Source organism: Crotalus tigris, unplaced genomic scaffold (genome assembly GCF_016545835.1).
Source record: "Crotalus tigris isolate CLP2741 ecotype Arizona unplaced genomic scaffold, ASM1654583v1 scf7180000017841.2860490, whole genome shotgun sequence".
NCBI classification, from domain to species: domain Eukaryota; kingdom Metazoa; phylum Chordata; class Lepidosauria; order Squamata; family Viperidae; genus Crotalus; species Crotalus tigris.
This window is the reverse complement of record NW_024096667.1, coordinates 1,057,151-1,072,242: the sequence shown is the minus strand read 5'-3', so window position 1 is coordinate 1,072,242 and position 15,092 is coordinate 1,057,151. Positions and strand designations below refer to the sequence as shown.

The window sequence follows — 15,092 nt, the reverse complement described above, 5'->3', positions numbered from 1 at the left end:
CATGGTGCACCACTTCTGACCTTTCTGGAGCAGGGAGTCCTAGCTACAGTTACTTATACCTTTATGACTTCACTTTTAGATTCTGTAATACACTCTACATGAATCTTCCTTTGAAGCCCATCAGAACTGCTGTTGGTTCCAAAAGCAGTAACCTATATACTGAGTAGCTCTAGTTGCTATGGTCCTATTGAGCATATTCTGTAGGCAGTATAGATATACTGATACATTTATGGTTACAATTCAAAGTGCTAGTTTTAACTTTCAAAATCTAGCATCTAATACTTTCTGAAAAGCTTATTCCAACTAGATCTAGCCCAAGGATATTCTCTTGAAAGAATCTATTTATAGTGCCCCAGTTCTATGAAGTATGGGAACTGTAACCAGGAGATACTATTTTTCAGTCATAATCACTTTAGAAACTAGGGTAGCCCGCATGATGTTGACATTCAAGAAAACTTTTCCAAAGGCCTTTGGTGGATGATTATATTCCAACTCTGCTGTTATTGCCTCCTTGCTGGCCAGTCCTTGAAGCCAAATTTAGGCTTCTATAGAACAAATAAAGTGGGTATTCTTGGACATTCCTTGATCAATTTAATTCTGATGGCATCCAATAAGAGCATTTTAAGAACTCAAGTGTGAAAATGCTGCTCCCCTATCAAAAATACATTATTCAGATCAGTCTCAAGCTATGCAGTTTGAAGTTAGCCAATATGACATCATTTTTTTTAAAAAAGGTACCTAGTTTGAACTAGGAAATTAAGAGACTAATCAGCTAACATCTGTTACAGGTAAATTGATAAGTAAAACTTGATTTATAGAAGAACAACTCTTGTAGAATTAAAATAGAATAGGATTTTGCAATGATCAATTAAGCTTACCAAATATTTAGGTTTTTTTAAAGAGTGTTAATAGCAATATAGAAAGAGGTAATTCAGTCATCAGTGTATAACAGGGTTCTCAAACAGCCTTTGACATCAAAAGCTTTTTCAGCATCAAAAGCTTTTGGATAAACCTAGAAGACATTGGATAAGAGGCTGTCCTTTTGTGGACTGCTGATTAAAAATAAGTGGGCAACTTACTCAATGAAGAGAAATAAGAATTGGAGTCCTCAGTTGTCTGTGTTGGGATAAGCGCTTTTTAACTGGCTCATAAGTTACCTTGGTAGACAGCTGGTCATGTTTGTAGATTAGAAGAACTTGTTAGCCAAATGACAAATACAATTTAACAGTAAAATGATGTATTCCACCTCCAACTTCTCATATATACTGAAGGAGTCTAAAAGTATTGATAACTAACAGGAGAAAGATCTTGGATTCATAAGAGAGCTCAGTGAAGATACTGACTCATTGTATGACAGTTGTTAAAAAAAATAAGGGGGGACTCACTCCATGAGAGGATAATTAAGAGAGGAATTAAAAATCAATATGCTATAATTCTGTGTCCTCACCTGGAATAATGTGCACAGGTATAATTCCACCTGAAAATGGATATAATTGAACTAGATAATGCATAGAAATGCAATCAAAATTATCAGTGGACTGCCCTAAAAGAAAAGACTAAAAGATTTTGGACTCTAGCTTGTAATTATTGAGGCGGACTTCATTCATGTGTATAAAATTGTGCATGGCATAAAGAAAGTGACAGGAAGAATTTTTTTATCCTTTTCTCATAACTCTAGGATTAAAAGCCATGCAGTGAAGTCCATTTGAAAAACATTTAAAATAGACAAAAGTATTTTTCAGAATTGTTAACTAGCCCTGGACATTATTTCCACATATCATGGTGAGGGAATAGCATATTTTCAAATGTGAGTTGCTGGGATGAATGATGAAAGAAATGTGTCTCCATCTCCTATTTGCAAGAGATTTATTGCTGGGCATTCTTGGAAAGAAATATGGACTTTGGAGGTGTGCCACAAAGAGTGCAAAGGGAACATGTTACAAAACATGTCTTATATTGTCACCACAAACCTTCCCCTTCAAATAGACTTAACCAAGCACTAATAAGAGCTCAGACTCAAATCTACAAGAGACAATATGAAGGGCAAACCACCAATTCATCTCCAATTGCATGTATCAATTCCTGCCTAGTGGTTTTTAGAGTAACCAGAACCCTTTTAGGCAAAGATAAACTGTACAAGGCTCCTACAGGTGCAGTGGATACAATTGTAGATTTCTAATTTGGATGTCAGTTAGATGGAAGGTGATGGTGAGAAGTGAGGCAATATATCTGGAAATCTGGGATACTTTTGAGCTTGTTGAGCCTGATGTAAAGGATAGGGCCATTAGTAGTCTGAATGATATTTTTCTGGTTCCAGACTAGACATGAAAAACTCTGTGAGATTGTTGATGCTTCATTGAGGGAGAGAACACTGCCATCTGCCTAGAAGGAGATTGTGGCCATGCCTCTCATGAGTGAAGGAGCCCTCTATGGATCAAGGAATGTTTGCTAATTCCCACTCTATCTCCAGCTAACCCTTTTGAAATGTTATGGCAGAATTTTGAAGCTGCAGGGGATCCTAGAGAAAATTGATAACCTCATTATTTGGATCCTTATCAGTCAGGATTCAGATTGGTTATTTAATAGAAAGAATATTGTTCTTTCTGGTAAATGACCTACATTTGATCTGAGAGAGGAGAAAGCACATTTCTTGGACTACCAGAGGTCCACAATCAACCATGGAATTCTATGGCCTAATTGAAATGGTTTGTATTTGGAACTGCACTGTCCTTCATTAATTCTACTCCTGCCTGGCCTCAGTGGAGGAATAATCAAATCCTTGGCAGCTTGTTATTTTCTTCCTGTTATTTAACATCAAACAAGAAATCATTGGGAGAAATTATCCAATGATTTTCTATAAAGGAACATCAATATGAAAATGACACCCAGCTTATATTGTCATTATAGGCCAAGCCAGAAATGCCATGGAGGTCCTGAATAGATATCCGGAGGCTATAAGGAGCTCAGATTAAAACTTTCCAAAATGAAGTTGCTCTTTGTCAGCAAACATCTGGGAAATCCACCAAAAATTACCCTGGGAATATGGTTTGTATTTCACCAAAAGTTTTGCTTCATAATTTGGGATGCTCTTTTGACTGATTTTTATAAAAATGGTTAAACTTATATTCAGAGAGGGGAGGCATTTTAGATATGATTTCTTAGGAATATGTAAGTGAAAAAATACAGAATAATAGAAACATAAAACAACGTGTTTTATTTTAATAGAAATTATATCCATTTGCATTTCATGCACATCTTAATTTGTTACTGTATTTTCAGTTTTCTCAGTTGTGATTAACTTCTCCAGTTAAAATTGTGTATAGAAATCCATATATTTGGGAAACCTATTAAAAAACTAACACATTGCGATAGAAATGTATGTATATGTTAGGATACATTTTATATCCAAAATCATTTAAGAAATGTTGATATGCAATTTGAATATAAAAAGGTGTGCAGTTGGAAATCAGTGTTTTTAAAATATACTGTGGACCTGGACACGGCCAAAATCTTTAAGGCTTATTAAGAATCTTGCAAAAATCATCCCAATTATGGCACCCAGAGTCTCCAGCTCCTTTGAGAGCTGTAGTTCTTAAACAGAGAAAAAGATGGCAATAAATGAAAGCTAGTGATGGATGTTGCAGACTCTTAAATCGTAAGCTGCAGAATAGGTGCTCACTGTTGATCTCTCTTTGGAAAGAAATATGATGGCAGAAGACAGTCAGTAAAGAAACACAGACATTAGCATTCAAGCTTGCATTTGCTGAAGAAAATATGAATAATGCAGAAAAATGAGGTGACTCAAGGCAGCAGATTAGGCCGTTCATCTTCACCTTATAATTATGTCTCTCTCTTCATTTCTAATAATTTTTGGGCAAAGGGAGAGAGCTATGAATAAATGCTCCCAGAACTATGAGACTCATGATCTGTGACAACCAAAGTCTTATTGTAAGTGCTAATGTATGATATTTGTTTTTGTTTCTGGAAAATACAGAAGAGATATATCAAAATCCTAAAGCTATTAATTTAGTTCCAGTCTTTTGAACAACGGAACTTTTCAAAATAGCAATATTGGCAAATTAATGAGTCAACTGATGGTTCTGCATTATGGTATGTGTACACAGCTGCGGTGTTAACAGGAAATAAAAGCTTCAATTTATTTTAATAATTATTTCAAATAGTGTTAACAATATGTTTTCAGTCTTTTGATCTCACATAAAAAATACATCTGCCATTCAAAAAGTTAATAATGTAATATTAGATAATAATATGGAAAAACCCATGATACCCTATTAAGAATAGTAAGAAAACACAGCTGCAGATATTTTGTTTTCTTGTTGGAGCCAATTCATACATTTAAAAATGTCATAATGAGAGACTGGCCAAATAAACAAATCTGGGTTGTAGCAGATTGTGTAATTGTTTGATTATGTGTTTAGCTTTCAAACCAGTGACCTAGGTTATGTGTTTAGCTTTCAAACCAGGTCCATCAAATTTGGACTATGAAAATACATACAACCACTAGGTATCAGCAGAGAGTTTATTGCGATTCTTTGCTGCCATCTAGTGATTGTCCAAAATTTTTCATTCTGGATCTGGTAGCCCAGAGATGGGATTCAAATACCTTAACATCTGGTTGTATGCATGGATGCAGGCCTGGGCCTCCGAGGCCTAGAACAGACTTCTGGAAGTGACATCAACGCACTTCTGGAAATCCATTCTAGGCCTGGAAGACCTCCACCAGGCCTAGAATGGAGTTCCGGAAGTAACATCAATGCACTTCCGTTGGGCTGTTCTAGGCCTGGGAGACCTCCTCCAGGCCTCCGAGACCTAGAACGGACTTCCAGAAGTAGCATGGGTTCAGCCAGTTCTCCAAACTCAACAAAATTTAGCTACCAGTTCTACCGAACCAGTGCAAACTGGCTGAATCCCACCACTGTGGTAGCCCTAAAATTTCTGTTATCTGGCAGTCATCCAGTTATATGTACAGCTAGTCTTTGAGGTATAACTCTAATGGAGCCTGCCAGTTAGCTTGTAAGTCAAAACTTACAAGTTTTAAAATAAATTGGACTCATTTTATGACATATTTTTTCTACTTGCTCATTAAGAGAAACAACTGGGTGGTCACAGAATTAAAAATGGCTGATACTTCATGGGTGACTGAATCCATGACTGCAGAGGCTTGTGATTAGTTCTGAATCGCCGTTGTAAATACTCTTTTGGAATGCATTTGTGACCTCAAGCAGTTGTTAAACGTGGACTTGAGGACTACCTATGCTACAAGATGGTTTAATAATTTGCTTAGTTTCTACTGAAATATTTGCCAGTCACTTCATTAACTGAACCTTGGTCATTGTCTCCTTATGTAGTGCTTGCTTCTTCATCTGAACTGCCCCAAAGGAATTCTGATTGGCTAAGAATGCTTAAATGTTGTGCTGATCAATCAGTTCCAGTCAGGGTCTGTTTGGTAGACCAGCAGTCCCTAACATTTCTGCTTGGTGGCCCAGTGGGGGAAAGGAAGAGAGGAGATAGTTCCTTGTGAGTGCTAGTGGCTGCCACTCATGCGAGGGGAGCTTCATGCGCAAGCACAAGTGGCTGCTGCTAGCGTGAGGGGAGCTTCACATGCATGCGCTTGCCCGCCGCTTGTGTGGCCCAGTTCACAGGGGATCCCTATGGTAAACTATATATTTATAGCTGGTCCTGAAGAGCAGAGCAGGATATAGAAGTCAACCTCTTGGAAATTGGAATGAACCATGGTTTATGTATAATTGAAGCTTTAAGGACTGTGAACTTGATACTATTTTTCTTTTTTTCTTATTTCCAAAGCACTTCATTTCACTCAAATAACTGTGATTTGTGATACATTAGTATTATATGAATCAGTATTCCTTTGCTGCTCCTTTCACCCCCCCTCCCCCGGGCCACGACAAGCATTTTGTCTCCAGCACATTAAGCATTAAACATCCTCTTTGCAGTTTCTCTCTTTTGAATGTGCTTGATTCTGGCACATTTCCAAATAGTGAAAATGAAAATCCCTTTGGGATTTGATGCAGAATATAATTTGCTCTGCAGTTTTGGCTATAAACATGACAATAAATTAAAAGATGAATATTCATTAATGCACACATTACTTCTCAGGTTCTCCTTGTTCTTTTCTTCTTCTACTTGTTAACACCTGTCTCCTTTTTAAAAAACCATTTATTAAACTAGAGTTCTTCAGGCGTCATATTTTCATTCGTAGAATTTGGATAAGGTTTCAAGGCCAGAAGGCATCTGCTGCTTGTAGGCCAGAGATGGCACTTGTCCTTGGAGTGTGTGGCAGAGGGCCTACTCCAAAAAGGGAGTGGACTAGGACAAAAACTAATTCAAGTTCATTTTAATTTAAACTTAATAAAATGACCGTAATGACATATAATTAATGTGATTACTGCATAAATATTTAATCATTTCTCCCCCTTCTGTGACATTAAAAATCACAATATGAAGGGATATGCTTTCACACCACACCATTTATTATTACTTTATTATAAAAGTAATTATATATTATATTAATATATTTATATTTATATTATATTAATATAAAAGAGGAGCTGTTTAACGCTTTAACTAGTGACGTTTTTGGCATTCTCAGCCATAGATTAAGGTAAGAATGGGATTTCTGATACTTTATAGATCCCTGACTTTATTTCTTTATTTATTTGTTAATCCAATTTATATAACTGTCCATCCATGAAACTATGGGTATCCAAAAAACAAAAACAGAGAAATTGCATTAAGATGAACAAGCAGCAAAACAACCAAAACTGCATGAGGCTCAATAAAAAAACAAACATTCTAGAAACATGCACCCGTGCCAGATATTACATATTAACATCCCAACTCTAATGCCAGGGGGAAAAGCCAGGTCTTCGCAGCCTTGTAAAAGGCCAACAGAGTAGAATCTACCCATATTTCAAAATATTTTTGTTGAAGCATCTTTTTAATAAGTGTTTGTATGTTTAATGAACAAGCAAACAGACAAACTCAAAACTTTCTCCATGACCTTGAAAGTTCTTTTATCAGGGTCTTTAAACAATTGAATAAATATTTTCTTCTGTCTTCACAGTATCCAATAGTTCTTATTAGTCCTCGTTCTGAGGAATAGGGGAAGTTCTGTATTTATTAAACAATTAAATATCCAAAGTAATCTTTCTGCAAAGATTGGGAAGGCCAAGTGGAACAGAGACTACCTCTGCTCTGAATGAATGTTTGTCATTTACCTTGTTGTGATTTTTGTTGTAATTTTTCTTCTAGAAATCAGGAAGCTTTAATTGAAGTGCAATCACAGTGTATTTCCACACCTGGGTGGGCATATGTTTCAGTTCAGTTCAGTTCAGTTCAGTTGAACTCTGAATCTTATAATTCTCATTGTGTTGGCCAAATGGCAAAGAGGTGGCAAAGATATAGAAACTTTCAGATCAACTTGAGTGACTGGTGATTACAAGAGATGTAGTGCAGCTTTCTTTATAAAGGTATGTTAAGGGTCTAAACATTAAATAAAAGTGGTACAGTGGCTTAGGCAACAGGCTAGAAACCAGGAGATCATGAATTTTAATCCTACCATGGACCCAAGACCAGCTGGGTTATCTTTGTTCAATCACTTTCTCCCGGTAGAGAGAAAGGCAATGGCAAACCACTTCTAAAAAACCTTGCCAAGAAAATTGCAAAAAAAACTGCAAGCATTTGTCCAGGTAATCTCCAAGAAATGGACATGACTGAATGAAGGACATGAAAGGGCGGGGGCATTAACTAGACCCACCTTTGCTTACCATCTTGGCTGATGAGTTCAGTTGTCAACCTGCTGAAGAGATGATGTATCAATATTTTCTAAAACTAAAATTTCTATGTTATCAGATCACAATGTATTTTAACCCCCATTTCAGTGAGCTTTGCCCATCTGAGCTCAGATGATAAACCAGTGCTGGATTATAAAGACCAGGTAACTGTTCCATAAGGTTGATTTAAAATATCTGTAACCTTTTATGTGGTTTTAAAACTGAAATCTTTATGTTCTTCTATCTTGATGATAATGAAGGCACATCAGGCAATGTGCTTATCATAAAGGTAAATTCACCTCTGAAGAATTAAATAAACTTGGTTGCTTTTCATGTCTTATCATACCCCTGCCGAGAAAGATAATCTCTTAGTGATGTCTTTATTTCTGTAGTTTCAGCAAAATTTTCTCTTGGAACTTGTCCTATGATTAATATTCAGAAATGGAATATAACATACAGACCATCTGGCTTTTTTTAAAAAAAATGGTAAACAAGTTTTGAGTGGGATGGCAAATAAAACTAATAATAACTGCAATATAGAAAAATGATAGATTGCTGTACTCCAACAAAATACTGCCTAATGTGTTTGTTATTACAAACAATAAAAACAGTTGATATTTTCAATTAGCCTTTCCAGTACTAAAGGAAAATGGATTAATCTAGAACCGAGAAACCAGAATTATATTGTATAATACAGAATGTAAATTGTGGCCGTTTATTCTTCAGAAGTCAGCAGTGGGATCAGTTCATATTCTGCAATGTCACAAAAGTAACTTTTATTGTTCACATTTATTAGATCACTGCAAACTGTTATTAAGTCAGCAGTGGGATCAGTTCATATTCTGCAATGTCACAAAAGTAACTTTTATTGTTCACATTTATTAGATCACTGCAAACTGTTATTAGTAAATGCAGGTATACTGAATTATCTAATTTTCTATATTCAGATATCCTGCCAAATGCATTTCAAGATTTAAGAGCAAAAGCTTTCTTGAACTTCAAGTTTGGCTGATAACATCCACCAACAAGAATCAGTGTCAGATGTCAAGCATCACAATGATGATGAAGTCCTATGAGTTTGTACTCTGTTGAGTTTTAATATAGGAGATGGGATTTTTACATCACTGGAAACTAATTTCAGTTGTCAAATTAAAATACAATATGGCTGGTACAACATTTTAGGTAAAGAGAAATGGTGCAGACTGAAAGGCGAAAGACTGGATAAATTTTATAATTTAAGTTTGTATTAGTATACAGTCATAAAAGAGAATTAAATGGGTGTTCTTAAAGTATCTTGTCTGAAATGTAATAGAATAATATTCTGGCTGTAGTATGAATACTAAAAATATGCATTGGATAAGCTAAGTCCTGACCAAGATAATTGGGACAAATAATAGGGTTTTTTTTAAATGTCAATACTCAAATTTAAATGATGCTAGTGCAAAACCTTCTGTGTCAATTTCTATGAAATTTGTTATACTTCATCTGATAAAATTCTAGTTTTACAAAAAAGAAAAAAGAAATCAACCCATTCAAATTGAAATGTATCTATTTGAGATTTAGCTTATATTTGGCTAAATATAAGCTAATGTGGGAGAATGGAACTTTTTGCTCTTCCTAAATTTCACTTTTGTTTGGACATTGAGTTGGATTGGACTGTAGCCCATAACTATATATAATGCTCTGGATATGGCTTCCATATTAAACTGAGCAATATTTTCTCAATTCTGATAAATAACTTTGTTGGAAAAATTCACATATTCAATTTTTATAACATACAATTTATAAATAATTCATTAATATTGATAACTTTCAGGAAAGAATTTTTTTTTCTATTGTTACAGTACATGAGGCAAAAGATTTATAATAAAACCCTCAGCTTTTCTATATTGAATGGATATATACATATACATGCACAGGTAACTTAGTACAAAATATATCTTTAAAATATTTATTACTGATTTGGGTTTTTTCATTGGTTTTTACAAAATGTGTAAGGGTTTTATCTTCATGCTAGAGTTACTTGTGTATTGATTTTTGATGTTAAATATAATTGATGTAATTAAAATGAGCAAATTAATCTGGGTCTTTGTTCTAAATTTGTTCTTTTTTAATCTGTGTACAGAACCAATTCTTCTCTACCTCATATTTTCATCCTGTTACACTGTCTTCTGCAATATATGAGGTTGCCATTCTGAGCAAAATATTGTGACGGGAAAAAATGGAATACCAGTGCGGACACGTAACTGTAGCTCATGAAGAAGGTTTAAAAGAATTAGTGTTACTCTCTTTTAGAGTTTAAAAAATTGGAAGTATTCTGATAAATCAGTATGACAGAGAAGCCAACACATAATAGATATTTTTGGCATAGTGATGTATTGTTTCATACTGTGATGCATGGTTGCATGGGAAAGATGGTGCTTTATTACTAATGCTGTGTAGTAAATTTTGAATGTAAAAGTGCCAATTAACTTAAGCTACCTTACATTTCATGAACACATTCACTGCAGTAGAATTAAGTTCTCTCATTTTAGTTTTTTTAGTTTTTAGTTTTTTTAATAAAGCAGGATTTTTTTAAAAAGATGCAAAATCTCTCACATAGGCTTTCTGGATTGTTTCCTACACATGTAGGCTTCCAGCTGCAAATTCTGTTCAGATTGATTTGCCAGTAACATTTAGGATATAGACCAGTTTGGTTTGAAGTGTACCAGTAGGAAATCAAGGTAGATAAGTATATTTCACTGCAGTCTTAGGATTAATCTAAAATACATTTAGGATTTCAATTATTGTATTTTTCTTATGTAATTATCGGCATGGGTGATTACAAGAATTGTAATGAGGACCCAGATTGTTGGGGGCAATGTAAATATATATATATATATATATATATATATATATATATATATATATATACATTGCTTACTGGTATAAACCGCTTAGAGAGTGCTTGCACTTAAATAAATAAATAAATAAATAATTCTGGTTCAATTAGAAACAACAAGGAAAAAATATAATTGTGAGTTCATTACAAGGAAATAAGTGGACCAAGCTGGCCATACAAAAGTAGTCACTGAAAGTGCTAACAGAATGTGAAATCTTAATTTTCATTTAGCTTTGCATTCAATAAAGTTAAATGAAAATTAAGATTTCACATTACTCATTTTAGTTTGTGCATATAAAAATGCTACTGATTCTGTTAGCAATTTTGTATGGCCAACTTGGTCAACACATTTCCTTGTAATGAATAATAAGACAGCAAAATTAAAAAATAATAACTTCCTCAGAGTGAGTGAAAGATTGCATTTGATACTTGAATAGTAAATCAAAGAAGCTAAAATGAAGTCCTGTAGTGTTCTAAACACTTCTTTGAAAAATTTAAAATGGATTCATTTTCAAAGCATGATTCAATTTTGCATGAGTCAGCAGTGAAACTATTCATGCAATTCTTAATCCAGTTTTAAAAGCTTAAACTACTTTCATTTTTAGTGAGAACTAAAGACTTAAACAGTTGTTTCAAGATATTTCTAACTTTGGAAAAGATTGGGTGACTTACCTTAAAAAGAAGAAAAAAGAAAAGTAAAATCATAATTTCAAAGTTACAGTATGACTACAGCTCTCTCTCTCTCTCTCCCTCCCTCTCTCTCTCTCCCTCCCTCTCTCTCTCTCCCTCTCTCTCTCTCTCTCTCTCTCTCTCTGTGTGTGTATGTGTGTGTGAGAGAGAGAGAGAGAGAGAGAGAGACTTCACAGGACCATGGAGGCTTGTTTGTTTGTGTGTTTGTTTGTTTTACTTTTGTTTAGAGTCACTTTGGTGTAGTGATTTAGAAAGCAGAAGACTGTGAGTTCTAAGTCTGTCTTAGCTGCTGGATGACTTTGTGCCAGTCACTCTTTCACAGCCCAACCAACTTCACAAAGTCTTCTGTCCAGCCTGACTAGTCTGGGGTTTCCCTGATGTTTCCAGACATTCCTGTACAGGTAGCATCCCTCTATCCCCATCTGCTTTTGGTTCTGGGTGAAGCTCATCCCTCTGTCTGGTTCTTTGCTTCTCAGAGGGAATCCTTCAGTTGATAGTGTTGTGTCCTGGGCCTGATGAGGGAAATATTGCAAATGGTCCTGGGCAACCTAAAAGCTGCCTGGGACCAGACTGGCTGGTGCCAGACTACTGCGCATGGGCAAGGCGGGAAGAACAAGGGATTCTTATTGGCTTGACTGCCTGGGAGTTGGAAAACTATAAAAGACCTGCGTGCCTGTTTTGCAGTTGCTTGGAGTGGAGTTAAAGAGAAATAAAGAAGTTTGCTTTATGATTGTTGTGTTTCAATGCCTCGAATCTTGAAACACAAAAGTGGCGATGAGGGTGGGATTGCTGCAAGGAAAAAGGCAGTAAGAAGAGGATAAGCCTCATCTGAAAAGCCTGAAGCCTGGGAATCAGCGTCCAGCTCTGCACTCACCTGCCAGTACAGCATCGCTGGAGGTGAGCTTGGCAAATGGGCCCTTCCCCTCAACAAAGGCTTGCAGCAAGGCATTCAAAGCAGAAAATGTCAAAGATTGGATGTCTGTCTGAGTTCAACATCTCTCACCCAGAACGCTGGAACCCCTAAGTGGCCCAGATGGAAAATTACATAAGGGTTAACTAGGTTCGGGAAGACGGCTTGAAAGCAGCAACCCTGCTGTGCGTCTGCAGTCAGGACACTTTCGATGTAGCCGAGAACCTGGCAGCCCGGGCACCGCTGGGGTCTGTCACCTATATAGACCTAAAAAACATGCTGAAGGATCACTTCTACCCCAAGCTCTCTGTGATCGCGTGGAGGCATGCTTTTGAGCAGAGCAGAGGGATCAGAAGCCGGGCGAGTCCGCTGCTGAATTCATTGCTGTGTTGAGACAAGCTGCCAGGCCTTGTAAATTCAAGGATCTGGAAGAACGCTTATGAGACCATTTCGTCTGTGGCCTGAGAAGCAGGGAACTGCAACAAAAAATCTTTGCTAAAGCTGAAGTCACCTTTCAAGATGTCTTATGTGAAGTTGCAGCGGAAGAAACAGCAGGCGGCACTGTAAAGGCTCTGCAACTTGCCAGAAACGCTCCAGTCATCATGACCATCCATCAAGAGGTTGCTCAGGAAGTCCAAGACTCGGATCCTGAAGAGTAGGTGGACAGACTTCACCAGCTGGTGGTGGTCCTTCAGTGTCTCGGTTGCAGAGGATGCCACAAGCGCACAGACTGCCAGTTCTGCTCCGCCATTTTCTGGGCATGTGGTAAGCAAGGCCACATTGCCACCATTTCTTTGGGTTGCCAGCAGGTGCAACCTCAGGAGGAATCCCTTCGGAAAGGTACCAGGGTCCCCAGCCAACACAGGGTGGGTTTCTGCATGTCGCGTAGAAGCATCTTGTGAACAGGGACACACAAACCCCTTAAAAAGAAGCTTCACATTGATGTACAGTAACTTAGAACCTACATACAAAGTTTAGTCAATAAGAATATGCCTCTATCTGCCCGGCAAAAGTTCTGGTTAGCACCAGGTGTGTTCATTTGCCCTCTTGACAACTTAGCTTTATTCCAAGGACCAACCTTTATTTCTCCCCATATTTTCCCTGCTGAATTGCACCAGATCAGAAGCAACCAGCCTAGCAAAAAGGCATATGCCAGCCTCCCCCCCCCAAAAAAAATCTTTCTTGTGTATTTGAGATGAGAAGAGATGCTTCAGATTTCTTTCTCATGAGAGATGAGAAGGTATAGTCCAGAGAAGAGACCTTCTTGATGGCTGTCTAGGCTTTATGGAACTCAATGGCCCCATCGCTATTCTTAGGAAAACTGAAAATCATTTTGTTTTGGTGGATATTTGCAGGTGGATGTTTCTTAGTCTGCCTGATTCAAAGCATCTTGGCTTTATTTTTAATTGCTTTAGTCTAATTTTATCTAAGCTTATTTTAACTAATCTTTGGCAATGAAAAGTGTGTTTTTTATGAGATGAACATTTCATCACATTATTTATTTATTGTGAACGACCTAGACACTGGAGGTAAGATTATAAACCCTATAATAAGAATGTAAATAAATCCCTTTGGATTTGGTTTATAGGTAAAGCCTGCTATATGAATGAACATATTTTTCTGTCAGTCAGAACAGAGTTCCCCTTATCCTAAGTACTTTTTGTAACTTCCAAGTCACACAGTCATTGATGTTTTCTTTTGTTATTATTCCAACTACTAGTCTATGAACTATTATTCTGAAAACATGTTGTTGGAATATTCATGAGGAGGAAGAGTCATGTGGTAACTCAGTCAGCCAATGTAAAGAAAGTCTGAGTCTGTGCAAAAGAGTATTGAGTTAGGAGCTGGATTTCCAGTCTCAGGTTTGTCTCTGTATCTCTCTGTAAGAAGTCTTCAATTAAGCTATGTTGCTGTAAAGAAGAATGTATGGTAATGTAAATATTTTGATATAAAGAAGTTATTTTGAATCAGCTAAATGCAGTCAACTGTGAGAGCTTCTGATTTATTTTTTTTACCAATAGAGAAATTAAAATTCTCTAACAGGTTGTGGGCCCAGAGCTTACTAAGGACTGCATTGTAATTTAAAGCTGGAAGAAATTGCCTGTGTTTAGAAAGTATAAGAACAAGGTAGAATTAGCAGAATGGTTGCAATGGAATTTAAGGAAAGCTGTGTGCCTCATTTGGGCCAAAAGAATTATATTATATGGGCTGCAAAAATGGAATGTTTGCTCAAAGCAAAAGAGCTGTGGTATATTGTAGAAAATCCACCACAAGTATTTGCAGCTGTTGATCAGAAAAGTCATGATCAAGCAATTGCTTATCTCATCTTGAATTTAGATGATGAACAATTTCTAAATGTTGCAAATTTAAAGACTGCAAAGGAGATTTGGTTGAAGTTGAGAGCTGTGCATGTGAATGTTTCTACATGCAATATAGTGAAATTGTCAAGAAAACTTTACAGGGCCTGTTTGCAACCAGGTGAATCTGTGGAACAGCATTTAAATAAAATGCAAAATTTATTTTTGGACTTAGAACAACGTGGGATTAAATTCCCTGAGTCCCAGAAGGTTTTATTTGTGTTGAACAGTTTAGATAAAACCTGGGACACAGTTTCTGCCATATTTGAATGTAAAGAAGAGGAAGACTTAAATTTTGAGGCTTTAAAGACATGTTTGCTTAATGAACAAGAAAAGCGTCATTTTAGAAGCAGCCATGAGGAGGAGAAATTCCTGAGGAGGGGGTCCAGACTGCAAGTCTCTGGAGGAGAAAAAACAAGCAGATCAGACCCAGACCAAGT

General features: G+C 36.5%; 1 protein-coding gene across 6 annotated transcripts in view; it reads left to right on the top strand.

Moving 5' to 3' along the window:
• Positions 1 to 15,092, top strand: part of LRRC4C (leucine rich repeat containing 4C) — an 817,554-nt gene that overhangs the window by 98,456 nt on the left and 704,006 nt on the right. For 5 of the 6 annotated variants that reach the window (XM_039343314.1, XM_039343307.1, XM_039343312.1 and 2 more), the window contains exon 2: positions 2,908 to 3,045. The exons of the other annotated variant lie outside the window; for it this stretch is intronic. The gene's annotated coding sequence lies outside the window, so the exon portion shown is untranslated. The remainder of the gene's footprint in view (positions 1 to 2,907; positions 3,046 to 15,092) is intronic. 6 annotated transcript variants of the gene reach the window in all.